Source organism: Coenobita brevimanus, chromosome 52 (assembly GCF_032717465.1).
Source record: "Coenobita brevimanus isolate Jiangsu-jjx chromosome 52, ASM3271746v2, whole genome shotgun sequence".
NCBI classification, from domain to species: domain Eukaryota; kingdom Metazoa; phylum Arthropoda; class Malacostraca; order Decapoda; family Coenobitidae; genus Coenobita; species Coenobita brevimanus.
The window spans coordinates 31,009,815-31,034,192 of NC_137005.1; the positions used below are offsets into that span (position 1 = coordinate 31,009,815).

At 38.9% G+C, this 24,378-nt stretch overlaps 1 non-coding gene across 1 annotated transcript; it reads left to right on the top strand.

Moving 5' to 3' along the window:
* Positions 1-23,220: 23,220 nt before the first annotated feature.
* On the top strand, positions 23,221-23,339 carry LOC145400590 (5S ribosomal RNA). The gene has a single exon (XR_013897473.1). It is a non-coding gene; the product is annotated as a 5S ribosomal RNA (ribosomal RNA).
* Positions 23,340-24,378: the final 1,039 nt, after the last annotated feature.

Consider the following 24,378-nt stretch of genomic DNA (forward strand, 5'->3'; position numbering starts at 1 on the left):
ACTGCTTCTCAAAAGTGTGTGAAATCGATTTTACGATGGGCCAGGAAACGGCCAGTATACCGGTATATGATTTTCTTAAAAATGACCTTCAATGATCCTCCACGGGACACCAATTTATCGTCAAACACCCCCGCTAATGCCATTGCACAATCGTTATTAAAACAATCCTAGAATGTATTGCTGGACCTTGAGCAATGAACTGCCTACTCTGTACTGAGTCACCATATAATTTCATCCCTAACACCCAGAGTTTCGGCGAGTAGAGTAATTATTAAGACTGGTGAGGATCATACCTGGAAAGGCCGTTCATCAAGAAAAATCTGGCCAGTCTCTGCATTGTTATTATCTCGTTCACCTCCCTTTCATTGTAAGATTATCAAACAATGTGTAGCATTAGAATAATGTGTCCTCCTGTATCAGTACTCACAGCCTTTCATTAGACCATGGATAATTTATCTTTTTTCATTTATTTTTATCGCTTTTTTTCTGGTTGTAGCTGCTGCCCCAAAACAAACATTGGCAATGAGAGTAGGAGGTTAATGATTATGATGGCTGCTAATTACCTGTTATTACTTGCCTAATTATCTTCAATTCCAATAATTTTCCAACCAAGTTTACAATGCTTAGGAAGTCATTGGTGATTTTGAAGGCGCAGTTTAGATCTCTTGGTTCTGCAATGAAGTTAATTTCATTTGATGTTGCTTCATTATACGGAAATTCTTGTCTTTGTCCATTTGTTATATAAGCTGTCCTTCCTACAGTGAACAAAAAACGTCTAAAAACATAAGTCTTCATCGAAGTGAAGGAGTCAATTCCCCTTACTTCCAGAATTAGTAGTGGGTGGGGGCGATCATTATCCTCTTACATGATGTAGTGCTGCCATATTCTTCCTTCACCTTTATCATTCTTTCTTCTGTGTCTGCCCTCCTTTCTTCCTATTTTTTTCATTTCTTCCTGTCATTATCATTACTCTTATTTCCACTTCAGGTGGCTCAATTTTGAGTGACAGGCCTAATTGTTTCCTGTAACCCATAAATCCATTTTTAGCGCTGGTTGGTAACCATGTAACCATATAAGAGGGTGATGTGGAACGTGTTATGGTGTCCCTGCTAACTGGGTGGAGAGACGCAATTTTTTTTTTTTTTTTTTTTTTTGTGTGTGTGTGTGTGTCCGACTCTGGGCAAAGGCTTCACAGCCTGCTACCAAAGCCCAGTAGTCCTCCTACATACCATACACCTCTACATGCCACCACTTCGGCGCTAATACCCACCGTCCATATTGAATACATGCTAGGGCTGTCTCATAAAGGACTGGTGTATTGGTATTAGCGGGGATATTTTTACGACATGTCGGCGGGTCTTCTGGTAGATAAGTAAAGTCTGATTTTAAGAAATTCAAATCCTTAAACTGTTCCCTGCCCCAGCTGGTATTTGAAGCTGGGTCCGGTAGGACTGCAGGCCACCTCTTTACCGACTGAGCCACCGCCACCCTCTATTGTCGTTTTCATTTAGTAGTTAAACCTCCACACTCTTCCCCGCACTTCGCTGTGGCGAAGTATTGTGTGTCGCAATGGAACATTGGTTCACTGCACGTGACATCCCTGCAGGGACGGTTGCTTGCCAGCGATTGATGGGCATGCTCAGTCAGACTGACTGGCGTTATTCATCAGCCATAACTCCCAGAACCTCTTTAACCTGTATAAATGGTCAGTGGTAGGTACAGTAATTTACCTACGGCAGCGATAGTGATAATGGTAATAATTTTGTCCCCTGACTTTCTACGACATTCCTCAGCTGAACAAACTCTCTTGGCGTTTGCCTGAAAAGACCGCGCGTTGATTTGTAACAGTAAATTAAATAACTTTTTTTTTCCTGAAATTATCTCGAGGAAATATATCTCAGAAGACAATAAAAACACGACAACTATATACCCTATTTCCATATCAGATCTCCTCACTTGGTGTAGTAGATGAGTGAAGGTGATGTAGTGGGAAGGGGAGAGAGTTATTGTGGGTCGGATCGGGGAAGGTGCGTGGGAGTATGGTGTTTCGTGGGGAGGGAGATGGTATCTAAAAAAGAGGTTCATCCTGAATGTTGGAGAGGTTACCAAAGGAGTAGACGACGAATGGATTTAAAAGAAAGGAAGCAGCAACAGATCAACTGATCTTTTCTAGGCTCATTGCTAAAGAAAAGGCTACAAGTAGGTACCTCATTTTATGAGGTGAAGATATGATAGCTAAGCAGGGGCGAAAACCCACAACCTGAAGAGGCAGAAAAAGTGAGAAATACCAATTACAGAAAAATTTCAGAGGAAAGAACAAGTGGAAAACTATCGTCTACACAACCATAATTTATAGAGGAAAATCCAATGGAAGAGGAGTGTCTCATGGGAGGGTGCATTTGTGAATGGATGTGTAGCCAGAAGGGATTGGGGCTTGTGCTGGCAGATGAGTGTCATGAGAGGTGTTGTTACTTAGCAGGGTCGATAATCCTTTAAGTTTTTTTGCCTGAAAAACCACGTTCAGGATAAGGCGTCAGGGAACGAATAGATAGATAGATAGATCTGTATCTACATTTGTAGGTAGGTAGGTAGGTAGGTTTATGGACATGTAAACAGGTAAATAAAAAGCTAGATTAATTGATATACGGATAAAGGGATATGACTGCTACAAAGGATATTGATATGTTCTCAGGTAGACAGATGCACAAAACATATATATTCTATTAATTTTTATGAGGTCCATTGCAACAGCGAACCATATCGCAGGAGAGCTGGTGATAACTAGAATTAACCTTTCCTCATGATGGCCAAATACGTGTAAGGAAAATGTATCTGTACTGAGGGCAGTGTATGCAAAACTCAATGTGTTGTATTAGCTATTCTTGTGTATGTCAGACTTTGTAATTGCCGTTGGTATCAGTCGACATGGTGTGAGCATATTGTGGCACATGAAAATACTTACTACCACCAGCTACTTTACATGTTAGTCCCGGTGTGAATTCATATTTCCAGGCCAGAGTAAACATCAAACTGGCAAGCAAACTTAGTAACCACTAGGCTGCCACAGTTCTCAGAGATAAACAGACATATATATGAATAAACTGGCAGACAGAGGGGTAAATAGACAGGCAGATAGATAGATAGACAGATATTCAGACATACAGAGACTGAGAGGTATGTGGATGTATAGATACAAAAATTGATAGATAGATAGATAGTCAGATAGATAGGTAGGTAGGTATGTAGACTGATAGACAGATTGACAGATTAACAGACAGACATATAGAAATTCTAAATATATATGATATATATAGAGACAGATACACAAATAGTAAGTTCTTTAGTTGCTTAGTTAGACTGACATGGATAGATAGAGAGATAGATATAGATAGATAAAGTGATATATATATATATATATATATATATATATATATATATATATATATATATATATATATATATATATATATATATATATATATATATATATATATATATATATATATATATATATATATATATATATATATATATATATATATAGGCAGATAAAGATAGATAGACAGATAGATAGACAGAGTGAGATAGATAGGTTGGTAGTCAGGTAGGTAAGCAGACTGACAGCCAGATAGATCAACAGACTTAGACATTCAGAAATTCTAAATATGTATAAATATAGATAGATATGGATATAATGATATTTACGTCGTAATTAGCTTAGTTAACCTGATATATATATATATATATATAAAGAGAGAGAGAGAGAGAGAGAGAGAGAGAGAGATAGATACACACTCAAACCTTGATTTAAGGGACCTCCATTTAAGGGATTTTGGATTTAAGGGACTCCATATTCTACCTGACAGACGGACAGGACCATTCAAAAATGATACGTAATGGCTAGTTTATACACATTAATATGTTTCTATATACAGTACCTGTAAAATAATATAATCCTATAAATATGTAAGATAAGTGAAGCAATCATTGTATTTCATAATAAGATTGTCTTTATATGTGGTAAAACAATGGAGATTTTCAAGTAAGTGACAAGTTTATTCCGTATTTAGTCCCTTAAATCGAGGTTTTATAGAGAAAGGGAGAGAGAGAGAGAGAGAGAGAGAGAGAGAGACAGACAGACAGATAGATAAATAGATAGATGGTGAGATAGGTAGATAAATAGATAGATATAAATTCGTAGATAGATCGATGGATTGAATGACAGACAGGTAAATGGATAGATGGATGGATAGACAGACACACGGACACACAGCGAAATGGAGAGATGAAAAGATGGATGGATAGGTAGAGAGACATTTAAACACAAACATTCAGGAAGCCTACCAATAAGTGGATAGAAAAACGGGCAGACATTCAGGGAAGATGAGAACAATAGTTTCGGGTATAGATAAACAGATTGGTAAATTTTCATTGTCATATAAATTCACAGAAAAATAAATCGATATTCAGTCATAACAGGTAGATTGGAAACAGAGTTAAAATTTGATATTAATGTTAAAGATAAACGTACATTGTGATAGCCCCCTTTCTCATATTACAAGAGAAGTAGAGGTGAAATTTAGAACACATATGCTTTTAAGTTTTCTCATTACAGGCATGTTAGTGGTCTCAAGGAAAGTAAATGAGTAAATAGGAGACGTTGCAAGAGTGAAAAGCTAATATGACGAATAGGTACGGTACCGAAGTTGTATCAGATGTCTTGTTGCTTAGAAGTAAGAGAGAAATGACTTAAAGTGAGCCTAGTGTACGCCTAAGTTAGGCAGGAATATAAATAGACAATAAAACATATAAAACGTACACCTACAATCAGTAATCTGTTATCAGATTGTAGGACAGTAAGCGAAATATGACATACGAGTGTCTTCTCACTTGGTCACCCCATGTACAAAGGGTAGAGCTACATACTGTAGATTACAGACGGACCTACAGGTATGTCAGCTTTATAAGCCCATAAACCTTCTACCTTCAAGGTCTCCTTCCTCCAAACATACACGCATACTTCTGCACGCACATGCACGAACATTTAAACGTACACAGATACACAGGCACGTACGTACAAAGGCACGAATGTGAACGCAAGCGTCCGGTACACGAAAATATACAGACTGACTACTAGCAGAATAGAAGTAAAACACACACACACACACACACACACACACACACACACACACACACACACACACACACACACACACACACACACACACACACACACACACACACACACACACACACACACACACACACACACACACGATTCAATATGCATACTGCCTAATGCATACTTGATCTCAGAATAACAGTTTTCATAGATACACACAAATACATACACGGTCATATACACTCAAAAGTTCATTTAAATGGTCATACAAACACAAAAGCACTGACATTCAAGAAACACACATACCTGCATAACAACCTCCAACATACAGACAATAACATGCATGAACTCTGTCTGTCTGTGTGTGTGTGTGTCTCTCTCTCTCTCTCTCTCTTACACAGTTTGTTACAGACATATCCAATCCAGCTCTCGTTTCGATTTTACTTCTTTAGATGTACTGCACTCCATCACTCTTCCAGTCACTACATCACCAATGCAACATTACTCACTCCCACGCCAGCTCATTTACTTGCTTGCTCACTTGCTTTTCCCACACTAACTCACTCACTGCTTCTCTCTCTCTCTCTCTCTCTCTCTCTCTCTCTGTCAATTACTGACTGAGTCACTCACATACTAACTTCTGAACTCGTTTCCTCGCTCTCTCGCTCATTCACTACATTAGCTGGTCTTCAGGAATTAAGAAAAGTTAATCTATACCGCGGCACCAGAATTTCTTAAAAGAATAGAGAGAGAGAGAGAGAGAGAGAGAGAGAGAGAGAGAGTGGTGTGTTTGTGTGTGTGTGTATGTGTGTTTTATAAGTAAAGTCACACATTAGCGCGAGGAATTTTGTATTGTAACACAATCTCTATAAATAAATAAATAAATAAATAAATAAATACTGAGCGATTCTTGCTAATAATCTACACAGATTTCCCGTACCTAGGGGCGTGGATTTATCTTATACATCGTTCGTATATTTTCTTTTTGGTTCATGCATAAACGGTATGGTATTTTAACTTAACCACTCCTCTTTAACCAGGAAACGTTATTTATACTTGTTCATTCTACGTTAAGATAATTTTATACAGCTTTCAACAGACGTTTCGAACTGTTGGGGTTTGATATACTTTTCTGTAAGCCCTTCTGTAGGAGAGAGACTTTTCCTGAATCAGCTATAACTGAAGGTAACAATGTTGATAATAGATAACCAATTTTTATCATCATCATCGCCATCTGGACCTCCTTTCTCACCCTTGGGCAGGATGAGGAGTAGCAACGTCCAGACAGCCCAAGTTTGCTAAGTTCCGTCCTGTATTGAGGACACTGGGTTAATAGGATATATATATATATATATATATATATATATATATATATATATATATATATATATATATATATATATATATAGATGTTGTTACATAGCCTATGATTTCATCATCCTTTGTGTAATTTTAACGCACAGTATGCTGCATGTTTGATCACGAGCGTGTTCTGCCTCAGTCCCCCTTTCTACCGTTATAGTAGAGTAAGTCGTTCTTTCTGTTGTTCAGAGCGGGATTGTCAACTCTTTGTCCCCATGGCTTCATTTGCGCGTCCTTCTTACAAGTTGTATCAAGCTCTGCTGGCCCCTATATAATGAGCTCAGTCTCTGCATCATTGCCACTTAGATCTACTCCTCATTTTGTTCACATCTCTGTCCTCCCCTGTACCGTTATTATTATTGTGAGTGCTCCGGAAGTCTCCAACCATCTAGCAGCTGTGTAATTTGAGTATAACTGTTATTGCATTTTTTTTCCTTGTACTGTATAGCATAAAGTGTTGATTTGTAGGGCCTGGTGAGGTTTTTTTGTAATTTATGTAGGATTCATTTTCTCAGCCAGTTTTAATATTATTTTGTATCTGTAATAATTTATCTTGCATTCACTGAGCATTACCCAGTGTATTTTCATTTTATCAGGGCTGACTTAGGTAAATTTACTCTTTCTAATTTCATGTTAATAGAGGCTATTGCAGTTAACCATATATTTAACCTGTTTTTGCCATTACATTATCTTTATGAGTCCTGAATGTTTTGTTGTTAGTTTGAGCATTAAACTTTAACTTGTAATTTTACCTAACTCTTTTGTTTTGAACCTGGAACTTTACGGGACAGTAGTGATTTTTAGTATTCTCACTTAAAGTGTACATTATCTTTCTCTGTTCTGTAACATAAATTTGGCGACCTCATATCAGGATATTCAGGATATTATCATAAGGATATTGCTTGATATTTTGTGACTGTTACTTATTCATGATGTCTACTATTACTACACTTGATGAAGCCAAAGATTTTTTGTCAAATGTGCAAACAGTGTGTGATGTAGAAAACAGAACAAAGAATGAACTTAAGCTTGTTGCTCAACAATTGGGAATTGCTGTTCGCTCTCATCATTCTAAAGATCAAATTGTTGACATGATTAATGAAAGCTTGTTTAATGTAACTCCTCCAAATGGGCAAACGCAGATTGAATTAGCTAAGTTACAGCTAGCCCTGCAGGAGGCTCGTGTGAAGGAAGCTGAATTTCAAGCACGTGCTAAGGAGGCTGAGTCTCAGGCTAAGGAGGCTTGTGTTAAGGAGGCTGAGTTTGACGCACAAGTTGAACTTGCTAGGATTCAGGAAGAACATGAGTATCGCATGAAACAAGGTGGAACTGGATCATCTAGCTCTGATGATTTTGATGTGGCTAAAAATGTTAAACTTGTCCCTCCTTTTAATGAATCTGATTTAACAAAGTATTTTCAGTTGTTTGAGAGGGTAGCTACAGGTTTTAATTGGCCAAAAAAGTATTGGCCAGAACTCCTTCAAACTGTTCTCACCGGTAAAGCTCAAGTAACTTATGCATCTTTGCCTCAGGATCAATCTGATAATTATGATGTAGTTAAGAGCTTGATTCTTAAGGCCTATGAGCTTGTTCCTGAAGCTTATAGAGTAAAATTTAGGACAACTTACAAGCAAGATAAGCAATCCCATGTTGAGTATGCAAAAATCAAAGAAGATCTGTTAGAGCAGTGGTTAAATTCTAAGAATGTGGATTCTGATTTTGGTAAATTTAAGCAGATGATTTTACTGGAGGACTTCAAAAGGTGTATTTATAAAGATGTAAGCCTATATCTTGATGAGAAAAGAATAGATAATTTGTCTGATGCTGCAGTTTTAGCTGATGAATATGTTCTCATTCACAAGAGATATTCTAAAGAAAAAAGGAAAGCTGAGAGTAAGTACGTTGCCTCTACTCAGAGTACAGGTAACAGGAAAGAGAATAAAGATGATGTTTCTCAGGAAGTAAATACTAGCTTCACCTCTAGATTTCAGAAAAGTAAATGTACTTATTGTAGTAAGCTTGGTCATACTATGGAGAAATGTTTCAGGAGACAGTGTGATGTGAACAAAAAGGAGTCTTTAAATATTCAGTCAATTGGTCTAGTGTCCACTCTTGAGAGTTCCCAGAATTCTTTAACTGAGTTAACTGAACCTGCTTTGAGGAGTAACTTAAATTCTCATGATAGAGCTCCTCTTTTGAGCAGTAACGTGGGTGACTCTCTCAAGAGTTCATGTGCTAATTTCCTGTCTGATGGTTTTGTCAGTCCTCTAGACAGTAATGACAGGAAATCAGTTAAAATATATCGTGACACAGGTGCTTGCCAATCCCTTATGCTGACCAGTGTTCTAGGCTCTAATGTTAATTCCTCTGATGAAACTGTAATCTTACAAGGTGTAGGGAATAATTACTTCTCTGTCCCTCTGTGCGGAGTGAATTTAGAGTCTGGTTGTGTTAATGGTTCCGTTATGGTTGGGTTGGTTGAGACACTCCCAATGTCAGGTGTAACTTTCTTACTTGGAAATGATATTGGTGGAAGTCAAGTGTGTCCACCTCCTCAGTTGTCTAGTGAGCCAGTGGCTGCGACCCAGGATTGTGATGTCCCTGATGTGTTCCCTGTATGTGCTGTCACTAGGGCTAAGTCTAAAGTTACTGGTGATTTAGAGGATAATGATGATGATGATGTTATCCTAGCTGACACTTTTCTTGCAAATTTGGACCACTCACCAGATGAGGCAGTACCCCGTAGTGTTGATAATTTGTCTCGTCAAGAGTTGGTTGAGTTGCATGTTGCTGACCCTGAGTTGAAAAGTCTAGCTAACTCTGTTTACAGTGAAGAAGAGTCAGCTGGTGCTTCTACTTGTTATTATATAAAGTCAGGAGTACTTATGAGGAAGTGGAGACCCCCAACAGCATCAGCCGACTGTGAATGGGAGGTTGTACATCAAGTTGTCATCCCTCGTGTTTGTAGGCAGGATATCATTAGAGTGGCTCATGATTCCAGTTTGGCAGGACACCTTGGAGTGAGGAAGACTGTGGCACGCATTTTGAAACACTTCTACTGGCCAGGTATCTTCAGGGATGTTTCCTGGTATTGTAAGTCTTGTCACACCTGTCAAGTTGTGGGGAAGTGTAATCAGACCGAAAAGGTTGCACCTCTAGTTCCCATTCCTCCTTTTGAGGCACCTTTCACCTGTGTGTTGGTGGATATTGTGGGCCCTCTTCCTAAGACTTCTTCAGGATTTTCTTATGTGTTGACCCTGATTGATATGGCTACTCGTTATCCTGAAGCCATTCCACTTAGAAATATCTCAGCAAAGAACGTGGTTAAGGAAATGCTAGGGTTCTTCACAAAGTTTGGTCTGCCCAAGGAGGTACAGTCAGACCGAGGAAGTAATTTCATGTCGAATGTTTTCAAGCAGTCTCTGAAAGAGTTGGGCATCACCCAGATCACGTCTTCAGCTTACCATCCCCAGACCCAAGGAGCATTGGAGAGATATCATCAAACACTCAAATCAATGCTCAAGAAATACTGTTTGGAACATCAGAAAGACTGGGATAAAGGTCTTCCATTCATTGTGTTTGCCGCAAGAGAATCTCCAAATGAATCACTGGGCTTCTCACCTTTTGAACTACTGTTTGGCAATGAAGTAAGAGGACCCCTTAAGCTACTCAAGGAATGCTGGCTGTCGGAGGAAGATGACGTCAACCTGCTGGAGTATATGATGAAGTTCAAAGAACGGCTGTCCACTGCTTTACAGCTGGCGAGAGAGAATTTAGGAGCTGCTCAGGAGAAAATGAAGACTTGGTATGATAAGAAGTCCAGGTTATACCACTTTCAGCCAGGAGATCAGGTTTTGATTCTGCTACCGGTTCATGGGCAACCTCTTCAAGCCAAGTTTAGTGGTCCTTATTTCGTGGAGAAGAAACTCAGTGATGTCAACTATGTCATCGCCACACCAGATCGTAGAAAGAACAAGCAACTATGTCACATCAACATGCTAAAGTTATATCACAGGCGGGACGAAAATAATCCAGTCTTCACTGTAGCTGTTCCACCCGAGTCTGCAAGTGAAGCTCTCCCATGCAGTATGAGCCTGAGTGATAGTTTGGGGATGAATCCTGATATCATGAATGATCTCCAGACTAAGCTTTCTCATCTACCTCCCGAGGAAAGGCAGGAGTTTTCGGCATTACTGCAGGAGTACCCGCAAGTGTTCCGTGCCACTCCAGGAAGAACCACTGTGTTGATGCATGATGTCAATGTTGGAGACGCAAAGCCAATTAAATTGCCTCCTTACCGTGTGAACCCAGTGAAAGTTCCTCTCATCCAGAAGGAGCTGGGCTACCTGTTGGACCACAAGATGATTGAGCCCTGTCAGAGCGAGTGGAGTTCTCCTGTCACTCTAGTCCCTAAGCCAGGTGGGTCACAGCGGCCTTGCATCGACTACAGACGTGTTAATCAGATCACCAAAACAGACACTTACCCTCTCCCTCGCGTGGAAGATTGCATAGACAAGATCGGAAAGGCTAGGTACATAAGTAAGTTTGATTTGTTAAAGGGATACTGGCAAGTACCTATGACTGAACGTGCTAGGGAGATCTCATGTTTTGTAACACTAGGAAAGGCTTTTGCATGTTCTGTAATGCCGTATGGTATGAAGAATGCACCAGCCACATTTCAGAAGCTCATGAATGTTGTAACAGAGGGTTTGGCAGGGTGTGTTGTTTATATTGATGATGTATTAATCTTCAGTGACAACTGGAAAGATCACCTATGCCATGTCAGTAAATTTCTTGAGCGTTTGGTTCATGCTAATCTTGTAGCTAATTTATCAAAGTGTGAGTTTGTTCAAGCTAAGGTTCAGTACCTTGGGTATGTAATTGGTGATGGACATGTTGCACCACCAGGAGCTAAGGTTCAGGTTATAAGTGATCTTCCCAGACCTAAAAGTAGGAAAGAGCTACAAAGATTTTTGGGAATGGTAGGTTATTACCGGAGATTTGTTCTTAACTTTTCAATTCTTGTATCACCACTTACAGACCTACTGAAAAGGGGAGTTAAATTTGTCTGGACCGATAACTGTGAATCCTCTTTCAACAAACTTAAAGCTATTCTATTAAGTCAGCCAGTGCTCGCTACTCCAAATTTTGCTAAGCCATTTAAGATGGCTGTAGATGCAAGTGATACAGGAGCTGGGGCTGTTTTGCTGCAAGAGGATGATCAGGGTATTGAACACCCTGTATCTTATTACAGTAAGAAGTTCACTCCACCTCAAAAGAACTACTCAACTATTGAGAAAGAGCTTTTGGCCTTGATTTTGGGTTTACAGCATTTTTCATTTAATTGTGTTCTGGTTTTGACCCCATAGTCATTTATACCGATCATAACCCACTGAAATTCCTTAGTAAGTTTAAAGATAAAAATCAGAGATTGACAAGATGGAGTCTACTTCTTCAGGAGTATTCATTAGACATACAACATGTCAAGGGGAAAGAAAATGTTATTGCAGATTGCTTATCTAGACTTTAGACAGATTGTTTTAGAGTAATAAGAAATTTCTTTGCAAATTTCTTTTTCTTTGTGGGGCGGTGTTACATAGCCTATGATTTCATCATCCTTTGTGTAATTTTAACGCACAGTATGCTGCATGTTTGATCACGAGCGTGTTCTACCTCAGTCCCCCCCTTCTACCGTTATAGTAGAGTAAGTCGTTCTTTCTGTTGTTCAGAGCGGGATTGTCAACTCTTTGTCCCCATGGCTTCATTTGTGCGTCCTTCTTACAAGTTGTATCAAGCTCTGCTGGCCCCTATATAATGAGCTCAGTCTCTGCATCATTGCCACTTAGATCTACTCCTCATTTTGTTCACATCTCTGTCCTCCCCTGTACCGTTATTATTATTGTGAGTGCTCCGGAAGTCTCCAACCATCTAGCAGCTGTGTAATTTGAGTATAACTGTTATTGCATTTTTTTCCTTGTACTGTATAGCATAAGGTGTTGATTTGTAAGCCTAGTGAGTTTTTTTTTTGTAATTTATGTAGGATTCATTTTGTCAGCCAGTTTTATTATTATTTTGTATCTGTAATAATTTATCTTCATTAACTGAGCATTACCCAGTGTATTTTCATTTTATCAGGGCTGACTTAGGTAAATTTACTCTTTCTAATTTCATGTTAATAGAGGCTATTGCAGTTAACCATATATTTAACCTGTTTTTGCCATTACATTATCTTTATGAGTCCTGAATGTTTTGTTGTTAGTTTGAGCATTAAACTTTAACTTGTAATTTTACCTAACTCTTTTGTTTTGAACCTGGAACTTTACGGGACAGTAGTGATTTTTAGCATTCTCACTTAAAGTGTACATTATCTTTCTCTGTTCCGTAACAATATATATATATATATGTATATATATATATATATATATATATATATATATATATATATATATATCTGTATATATGCACAGTTTTGCATGTCTTTGTGCCAATATCTGTGTGTGTGTGTGTGTGTGTGTGTACCCCCTCCGCACCACATTCATAATGGGCGCCAAATTTAAGTGAAGGACGATGCGATATCCACAGCCAAGCCCCTCCTCTCTCTCTCTCTCTCTCTCTCTCTCTCTCTCTCTCTCACACACACCAATATTACCTTTGTCTCATTTATTCCTGTTTTATTTCACAGTTGTATGTTACACCTAATACTGTATATTGTACACTTATTATATTTCACAACTGTTACAACTCTTATTTTAGTACCGTTATCGTATGTTCACACAACAAAAAAACTATCGTTACACCTTCTGCGCGATATAAAATGACACACGAATGAAGGTTTTTGATAACAGCCTCCTCCATCGGTATCCCTACGTGTGTTTGTTGCATATTTATTATAAGCTATATCCATTGCTTCTCCCATGCATATTTCTACCTCGTCCTATTTGGCAACTCACCCACTGTCAGGCTTACCAACCCTAGCGAGACAGCCAGGTTGTTCAGTATGAAACACATCGTACCCCCCTGTAACGATAGTTTTTTTGCTGTGTGTACGTTTTAATATATTGTATAGCAACATTTCATACATTTTATGTTTTATTCAGCACGTCTCATAATTTATTTATCATGCAGACTTTTTTTGCATCATGAAGAGCGTAGGTGGTCTGGGCTAGGTTACTCCATGCCGACATTTCAGGAAAGAGTCACCAGCCTCGCTAGCCCCTGAGTAACATTGTGTGAGCCGCAGACTCCAACCAACCCTCGGATATAAACCCATCTTGGCCACATCCAGCTGGAGCACCTTAACTCACCTAACGACCAGGAACCTCTTGTATATTGCACTGAATATATTTTACACGTCATTTTTATTCCACACGTATTACATTTTACACCTGCTACACAACGTCTTAGTTTGTGTAACGCAGTTATGATTTACACTTTTCATTATATTTAGCATATGTTAAGCCTGTTATCTTTTACTTTGCACTTATCTTTCTATCTCTGTTGTCTAATCATTTTTCCCCCTGTCAGTGCGTAGTCTGCGAGCTAGGCCACTCAGTCCCGATTAAGGCAAGGTTGACCAGCCTCAGTGGCCTCTGTGTGGCATTATATGAACTATAAACTCCAGCCACCCTTCAGCTAGAAACCCTTACTGGCATCATCTATTTTGAGCTCTTTAATCCATTACACCACCGGCCTCCAATTTAGTTAAATGGTTACCACCTAAGGGAGTAAATGGGTTCCTGGATTACAGGAAACAGTTAAGCTTGTTACTCGTTGCAGTCACCTGAAATATGAAACACATCAGATAAGGTCAGAGGGAGCATCCTTGCCTGTCATTCACTTTTACATCACAACTGCTATATTTTGCTACACCTATCACCTGCTATATTTGCTAATGACGATAAAACACTGAGTGCTCGTTTCTCGTCTGGTTAGCAAAGATCTTTATTCAGTAAGGTTGCTGTATTTATTATTATTATTATTATTTTTTTGTAATTTTTCATTTAATTACTTTTTAGTGTAACTGTTCTACCTACCAACCCCATCACTCTTGTAGGCCAAGCCAGCTGGAGCACCTTAACTCACCTAATCACCAGAAATCCATCATACAGTATCGAGCGGCTCTTCTGCTCGATTATACGAACGTTTTTCATGCCCCCCTCCCCCCGTACGAGGAGGGGAGGAGAGTGGACTGCCGAAGAAAGGTAACTTCGGCCTGCAGTCCACAATGGTCACGTTTCAGATGAAACTCGGGTTAAAACTACTACCACTCTGGCTACCTCCAGACGGTTTTGTGCATAAGGAAGACTTATCGAATTATAGGAGTCAGATGTAGCCTGAATTAACCTCTCCAATCAGATGAGTTTTATATTTCATTTTGCGGTCTCCAGATAATTATATGCAGTTTTAAAATGGCCTGACGTTAGTGATGGTTATATCTTTTCCTCCAAATCGATAATCTTTCTCTAAGATGAATAAAATCGTCTGTAAATAGGAATAACTAAATATAATATGCTTCACCCGACTGAAGGTGTTATCATACTGCCCATAAGCACCTGCAACTGTTGGCATCAAACAATGATGGTAGATGGGGGCGCTCACTTGATACAGTAGTGCTACGTCCACGCCACTCTACACTGAGTGACAAGCCAAAAGCTTTCTTGTAGCCCTGACAACCATATAATAATTGTGTTGTTATTATATAGCCAGATGCACGTATGGTGGATCAATGGGTCAAGGCATTCCCGTCGGATGTGGTCCAGTGGGTAAATAACCAATGGTGGTTGGGTTTTATTGATAACATAATACCACCCACGGAAGAGTGACTGCTTACAATGTTTAAATGTCTGGACTACGTAACCTAGCCCCGGACTTCTAAACCCCTGATGGGCCTGTAAAGAACTGAATGATTTATTCTACACTTGTACCTAACATTTTTAATTTTATGTTGTACTCTTTTACATTATTATGCAGTACTCCGATGCCACAGAATAATCTCAATAAATATATATATATATATTTATATATATATATATATATATATATATATATATATATATATATATATATATATATATATATATATATATATATATATATATATGAACCAATATCAGCGAAATTCGGTACTTGCTTTTTGTAATTCATTACAATTTATCCACATTTACACCAAGTTTTGAAAGTATTCTTCTTCAGCGTTTAAGCATAACTGAAGCAGGTGTTTCAAACTAGAGAATCTTTGGAGCCACTTATTTATTTATTTATTTATTATTATTATTATTTTTTTTTAATGCAAGAAAATAGGAACCAAAGGTCGGAGAAGATCCATTCACTTCGAGATGCCTGGACACAGTGCGTTTGAAAGACAGATCATAAGAAGTAGGAAATACAGCCAGAGGGAGACAGTTCCAGAGTTGACCTGTTGCATAAATGAAGGACTGGGAGTAACGATTAACTCTTGCATTAGAGAGCTGGACAGAAAAGGGATGAGAGTTTGTTGCTAGACGGGTACTACGCGTCCGTCGTAGAGGTGGAGGGATGCAAGCAGGCGGTTCAGAGGAGCTTGACTATTGAAGTTGCGATAGAAAAGCTATAAAGATGCAATAGTGCAGCTAAGAGACAGGTTGAAGGGAGCCGGTAAGAGGAGGAGAGTTAATGAGACGAAATGCCTTTGACTCCACCCTATTGAGAAGAGCTGTATGTGGGGAGCCTCCCCACACATGAGTATTGTACATTACACAGTGGCAAATATAACCAGTGTATAAAGTCGACAACTTTGTAGGGGTAAAGAAGGTATGGAGACGGCATATCACACCTAATGTCTTGGAATAAGATCCTACAAGAGATGTAATATGATCTTTCCATTTAAATCCCAAGAGAATGAAGCCGAAGTATGTTTAAGGATGATGCAGGATTGAGCTGGATATCATTAAACACTAGTGTGTACTTCTGTGGAAGATTTTGTCGGGTAGATAGAAGGAACTGAGTCTTTGATGCATTAAAAACAACAAGATTACTTTTACCCTGGTCAGAGATACGAGCCAAGTCAGACATTAGATGTGCTATAGCCACATCCCTTGTTTGTTGAAGTAACTGCCGAGATGGACGTGCAACTTATCCACTGTGATAAATGTATCCTCCTTAATTGTTTTTGTTAATTAAGTGTACGAAGCTTAGTTTTAAATCCTTTTCGTTTAAGATGGGACAAAAACCAGGAAAACAATCATAATTAAGTCAGGAGAACAAAAGATATGATCAATGGATTATTTCAGTTAGCCAACTAATGACCACTTAGCTCCATGCTGAAGAAAGAGTAACATGTCATTTCCGGTACACAGCTCAGTAAGTTTGTATGTCGGGGAGTTTCTCATATTCAAAGAATAAGTGACAACAATTGAAGTTTGAATGTTAGGAGTTTCATTTAAATATGTTCAGTAATAAAAGATATTCAGGCGTTAGTCTGAGACCTTAGGGTATTGTTTTGCTCTGTATTACATCATTTATGTTTTGTTTGGTGGTATGTTGCTATTTAGTAAAAATGTCATTCGTTAAATTTTTAAGGCTTATATTTTTCAGATGTTATATTTATGAGCATCATGTTATTCCCATGTTCATTTCATATTATTTATGAGTTGCATATTCAGGTAAGGCATTTTTCAGCCGCGGTATTGTAAATACTACATAATTATTCCAGGCTTTACACACAGCGAGGCAGACGCTCAGACAGGCAAACAAAGCAACAGAAAGACAGGCATATAAATAGACAGACAGACAGACGGGATAATAAATGCGAATAAACATAAAATGATATGGATATAAATATGACCTGATGTTATGTTCGCTGCTCTAGATGCATTCTTTTTGAGAATCATTCCCTCTATATCATCCTTACCGTGCTGTTATTACTATTATTATTATTATTGTTTTTATTATTATTATTATTATTATTACTACTACTACTACTACTACTACTACTACTATTACTACTACTACTACTACTACTGCTACCACTATTATTATTATTATTATTACTACTACTACTACTACTACTACTGCTGCTGCTGCTGCTGCTGCTGCTGCTGCTGCTGCTGCTGCTAGTACTATTATTATTACTATTATTATTATTTTTATAATTTCGGTGACTTCTCTCGCAGACCACAACTTTACTCTTCATTACAGTCACTTTTAGATTCCGTTCCTTACACACTCTCAAACTTATTCACCATGCCTTGCAGTTGACCTTTGTCCTCATTTAACAGTAGAGTATCATCTGCAATCAACGGAACAGGAAGTTTTCAGACGTTGACCTGTCTCATTAGGGCCATTCCAAAATCCTCTCCCCTGCCTTTATCTCTTTTATAACGCCATCCATATACAGATTGAACAACCAAGGAGACATGACATATCCTTGTTTCAGTCCAACATTCAGACTGAAAAATTCACGCAGTTCACCATCCACACGTCCTACAACCTTACAGCCCTAATACATACTCTTCATGGCATTCAGCAGCTTCCAGATCACTCTATATATTCTTAATATTTTCCACATTCCTTGTCTGTCCACTCTGTCACTCAGTGTACAGCGAGGTTAGATCGTGAGGAAATGGAAAATGTGTGCGCATGTACTTAGGTAGTGCGATGAGTAAGGATGGAAGTTTAGAGGATGAAGTCCATGAGGGGGTACAACAGGGAAGAAAGGTTGCTGGTTCTTTGAAAACAGTGATAAGGAATGAGGAAGTGAGCATGTAAGTAAAAAAGCTGCTGCTTAATAGTACTGTAATACCAACTGTAACGAATGGAAGTGAAACTAGGACCCTGTTGCAAGGGCACATGTCAAGAGAGAGAGAGAGAGCAGTGGAAATTAGTTATTTAGGAGGTGCATGTGGAGTTACATGGTGAGACAGACTGACAAATGAGGAAGTGAAGGAGCGCTGTCATGTAGACGTGGATGTGATAGAAAGCATTAGGAGAATATACACTGAGGTGGTTTGGCCACGTGGAGAGGATGAAGAGTGAGAGACTAATGAGGAGAGTGCAGGTCAGTGAGGTGGAGGGGGGAAAAGGAGGGGGAGACCGAGGACAACATGGAGGGATGGGGGTGGAGAGGTGTATGAGAGAGGGAAGCGTGAGCTGGGGGAGGGGAAGTGAAATGGAGTTGGACAGGGCGACATGGAGAAGATCTGTTTGTGGCCACCCGAACGGGATTGAGATGTCAGGCTGTAGACATCCAGATAAAGTTTCACACAATCCTGTGTGAAATTTTATTATTCTTGCCATTGGTATTATTATTATTATTATTATTATTATTATTATCATTATTATTATTATTATTATTATTATTATTATTATCATTATTATTTGTTGTAGGTGGGGGTGCTCACCATCCACTCACTCGATGCAGTGCTGCTCTTGGGTGTCTGCCCTTTCCTCTCCTCCATCCTTCTTTCCTTCCATCCTCTTCTGTCTTTCTTTCCTTCATTCTTTCCTCGTCTTTCTGTCTGTGGGTGACTCTACACTGGGTGACAAGCCAAATGATTTCCTGTACACCAGGAAACCATTTATTAAACTGGGTAGTAACCATTTAACCAAATTTTGTCACATGGTGTTTTAGTGGGTAATTACGGCGCTCCAATCGGATTGAGCCGGTGAAGGTTTATATCGAAGGAGTGGTTGGGGTTTATTGCTCACGTAATGACACTCAGGGATGAGTGAGGCTGGTCACTCTCATCTTAAATGTCAGGACCAACTTACCTAGCCCCGGGGAACGTAGGATTGGATGATGAATGAATGAATTATTATTATTATAATTATTATTATTATTATTATTATTATTATTATTATTATTTAATATTATTATTATTGTTATTATTAGTAGTATTAGACTCAATCTACTACATACAGTAAGTGGAGACTATTGTTTTGGCTGGTATTATTGTTATTCCCGCCTTAGACTTTCGCAAGGACTCCACGAGAACCCCAGACTCTGCAAGGAACCTGAAGGACCCAGGTTATGTGTCCTGGCATGGGTCATTGGCGGTGGGAAAAAAATATCCCTAATGGAGTCAAGGTCGTTGTAAGAAACATAGCCGACATATGCGTTCTTCGACACCTTTGTGTTCAGATCATGTTGATGTTGCACAAGAAGTTATCTTAGGGTCGTCAGATGTTGTTTTTATTACACATACTTTACATAATATACCACATGGTAAAGCTTCCTTTCTGTGGATACACAAAAAGAACATGTAACTGATGTATAATTATTATTCTGCCCTCAGCGTTTCCCGACCATTCCGGGAGAACTGGAGACTAAGAAATCTGAAGGACCCAGGTTATGTCCGGGCATGGACCATTGCTGATTAAAAAAAAAAAAATCCTCAGTGGGGTCAGGGTCACTATAAGAAACAGTAGGTAGAGACTAATGGCTGTCAGTGGGATATTGACAAAGTTCTAGTTATTACTGAGACTATTGTTTTTGCTGGTATTATAATTATTATTCTCACCTCAGGGTCTCGCAACTATTCAAGGAGAACCAGAGACTGTGCAAGGAATCTGAAGGGGCCCAGGTTATGTGTCCTGGCATGGGCCATTGCTTATTTTTAAAAAATCCAAATCTACCCAATGGGGTCAAGATCATTGCAGGAAACAGTTGCAGACTCTTGCGTTCTTTGACCATTTGTCAGAGTCGTTGTTGATGCTGCACAAGAAGTCACCCTGGGGCCTTCAGTTCTTGTTTTTATTTTACATATGTTACCACGCAGTGAAGTGTTATGTGACTGTTTATTAAAAATGTAACTAATAGGTGTCTACCTCTTCTGGAGGTGTATTGTTTTTGTTGATATTATCAGTCTTCACCTACTATGTAGGTAGAGACTGTTTTTGCTGGTATATTTTCATTATTCTCGCCTCAGATTATGGTAATGATTCCACAAGAACCGGAGACTGTACAAAGAAACGGAAGGGCACTGGTTATGAGTCCTGGTATGGTTCACTGCTGATAGAAAACAAATCCAAATCTCCCTAATGGGGTGAAGGTCATGCCTCCTGGCATGAGCCATTGCTGAAAGAAAAAGAAATCAAATCTCCCCAGTGGGGTCAAGGTCACTGCAAGAAACGGTAGCAGACATACGTTCTTTGACACCTTTGTCAGATTCCTTGTTGATGTTACACAAGAATTTACCTGAGCATTTTCAGAACTTGTTTATATTACATGTATCTTCCCACATTAAATCCTCCCAGCTGTGGCTACACACGCAAATGTTGTAACTTATTAATCTCCAAATACTACATAACTTGAAACTTTTGTTTTTCTGCTATTATTATTATTCTTCGTTCAGAGTCTCACAGCGATTCCAGTAGAACTGGAGACTGCACAGGGAATATGAAATGCCCAGATTATGTGTCCTGGCGTGGATCATTGCTGATAGAAACAAACTCCAAATTTCCCAAATGGGATCAGGGTCATTGTAAGCAACAGTAGTAGACACATGTCTTCTTCGACACCTTTGTCAGATCCCTTGATGATGTTCCTCATGTGGATTAGGGTCTTCAGGCTTTGTTTACCGTACTTCCCGTGTCATAGGACGCCCCTTGACACTGGACGCTCCCCCAAACAGACAAGGCAATATCCGGATAAAAAAAGCCGGAAATAATTAAGGAACATCAGCAACGACGACTGACGAATCCATTACTACGTTTACTACCTTCATACTCTTGCTAATAATTATCTATGAATATTTTTAGTCTTTCTTCCAATGTATTAGCTATTGTCTACTTCATTACCTGGTATTATAATAGCACAGCCATAGCAAACTATAATATATATATATATATATATATATATATATATATATATATATATATATATATATATATATATATATATATATATATATATATATATATATATATATATATTTAAACACACGCTTACCATGTCAGCTGACTTTGTTGTATGGACTGGAGATTTCAAATCATCGGAGTTTTCGTCTCCCACTGACCACTGACTTATTTCAAGATAATGGTAAGTAAAGCACAGATAATAAAAGAAGTCATCTTTTATTCACATAATAAAACTTAAAGAGTGTCATGACTCTCGTCTGCTGAGCTGAACCATACAACAACAACAACAACAACAACGAAACCGAGTTTAACCCACCCAAAAGTAAACAAACAGCCGAGTGAGACGACCATACAGAGCTTTTCCGTGGTATTCTGAATATATTATGGTTTTATATATATTTTTGAACAATTTATCAAACAATATCCCCACCTCCAGCTCGAATATCTTCGTGTGCTGCTACAGCCTCATGTCTGGACGCAGGGTGATTTTTAAGGTTATTTTTGTGGAAAAAAAGTGCGTCCTATGACACGGGAAGTACGGTATATTAAACAAACCAACTAGCAGAGCTTCCTTATCATGGCTACACAATAAATATACATAATAAGTATTATTCCTGCCTCAGAGTCTCCCGATGATTCCAGGAGAACCAGAGACTGTGCATGGAACGAAGGCCACAGATTATGTCCTGGCATCGGTCATTGCTGGTGGAAAATAAATCCAAATTTCTCTACTGGAGCCAAGGTCGTTGTAAGAAATATTAGCAGACACATGCGTTCTTCAAAATCTTTGTCATCAGATCCCTTGATGTTGCACAAAAAGTTACCTTAGGGGCTTAGATCTTGTTTATACTAAACATATCTTTACCTTATATACAACGTGACAAAGCTTCCTTTCTGTGGATACGCATGAATAACAGGTATATAATGATTATTATTCCGGCCTCAAAGTCTCGCAGAACTGGAGACTGCCTATGGAATTTCAAGGGCCCAAATTTTTCCAGGCATGGACCATTCCTGACATAAGAAAAAAAAATCCAAAACTCCCCTATGCGGTCAAGGTCACTATAAGAAACAGCAGGTGGAGAATAATGACTGTCCGTGGGACATTTACAGAGTTCTAGTTATTATTATTTGTCTCCACCTGTTGCATAGGTGGAGACCATCGTTTTGGCTGTTATTATTATCGCCTGCCTTTAGAAGGAGGAGCGATAATGTTTTTGCCTGCATCTGTGTGTGTGTGTGTGTGTGTGTGTGTGTGTGTGTGTGTGTGTGTGTGTGTGTGTGTGTGTATTCTCATTATATCTCATGAATGGCTTGAGCTATGAACATGAAACCTTTTGGGTATTAAGATATGGCCAAAATCTTGGACTAGTTCAAAAATGGGCACTTGCGGTCATGGTCAAGGTCACCAAAATGGTTGCCAAAGGTTAACTAGCTTTTATCACCCACCTTTAGCACCATTATATCTCATGAATGGCTTGAGTTATCATCGTGAAACCTTTTTGGTATCAAGATATGGCCTAAATCCTGGACTTTGCCAACAGCATATTCTGGCGGGTGAGTAGCATTCGGCTCCCAAATGCTTTTCTTTCATTATTATTATTATTATTCTCGCCTCAGGGTCTCGTAACTACTCGAGAACCAGAGACTGTGCATGGAATATGAAAGAGCCCAGGTTAAGTGTCCTGGCATGGGCCATTGCTGATAAAAAAAAAAAAATCTGAATCTCCCCAATAGTCAAAATCATTGTATGAAACAGTAGCAGACACATGCATTCTTTGACACCTTCGTCAGATCCCTTGTTGATATTACACAAGAAGTTACCTTGGAGTCTTCAGATATTGTTTATATTACATATATATATATATATATATATATATATATATATATATATATATATATATAGTTGTCATACCACGTTGAGTACACTGCTTCCCGTCCGATCAGCGAAGTTAAGCAACGTTGGGTCTGGTTAGTACTTGGATGGGTGACCGCCTGGGAACACCAGATGCTGTTGGCATCCCTACGTGTCAAGTGGGGTTGGTGGAGGATTAGTGCCCCTCCCTGTAAAACAATTAACTCTAAGCCCTTGGCCACCCCGTTTGGGATACATGGCGTCTGGCAATGAATGAATGAATATATATATATATATGCCTTAATGACCATGGGCTCCCGCCCCAATGGTCGATAAGCAAAAAAAAAAAAAAAAAAAAAGTAAAGTGTTATTACAGTGACTACACAATGAAAACATGCAACTAATTTGTGTCCACATTCTACATAGGTGAATTGCATTCCTTGATGTTATTAGTCTCCACCTGCTGCATATGTGGAGACTATTGATTTTGCTGGTATTATTTTTGCTATTCTTGCCTCATAGTCTCGTAACGATTCCATGAGAACTGGAGACTGCGCAAGGAAACAGAAGAGCCCAGGTTATGAGTCCTGGCATGGTCTATTGCTGATAGAAAACAAAATCCAAATCTCTCTAATGAGGTCAAGGTCACAAAGGATTCTGAAGGGCCCAGGTTATGTGTGCTGGCATGGGTCACTGCTAATAGAAAAAAAAAAAAATCCAATTCTCCCCAATGGGGTCAAGGTCTCTGTAAACAACAGTAGCAGACACATACATTCTTTAACACCTTAGTCAGATTCCTGGTTGATGTTACACAAGAAGTTACCTGAGGGTCTCCAGAACTTGGTTATATTTCACATGTCTTACCATGTAGCAAAGCTTCCTTATTCTGGCTACACACTAAAATAATGTAACTAATTAATCTTTTATTTTTGTCGGTATTATTGTTATTCTGGGTTCAGAGTCTCCCATCGATTCCAGGAGAACATGGGGCTGCACAAGGAATCTGAAATGTCCAGGTTATGTGTCCTGGCATTGGCTATTGCTGATAAAAACGTAATCCAAATCTCCCAAATGGGACCGTCATTGTAAGAAACAGTAGACACGTGTTCTTCGACACTTTTGTCAGATCCCTTGTTGATGTTACTTACGAGTATGAGGATACCTTAGGGTCTTCAGGTCTTGTTTATATTATACATACCTTAGC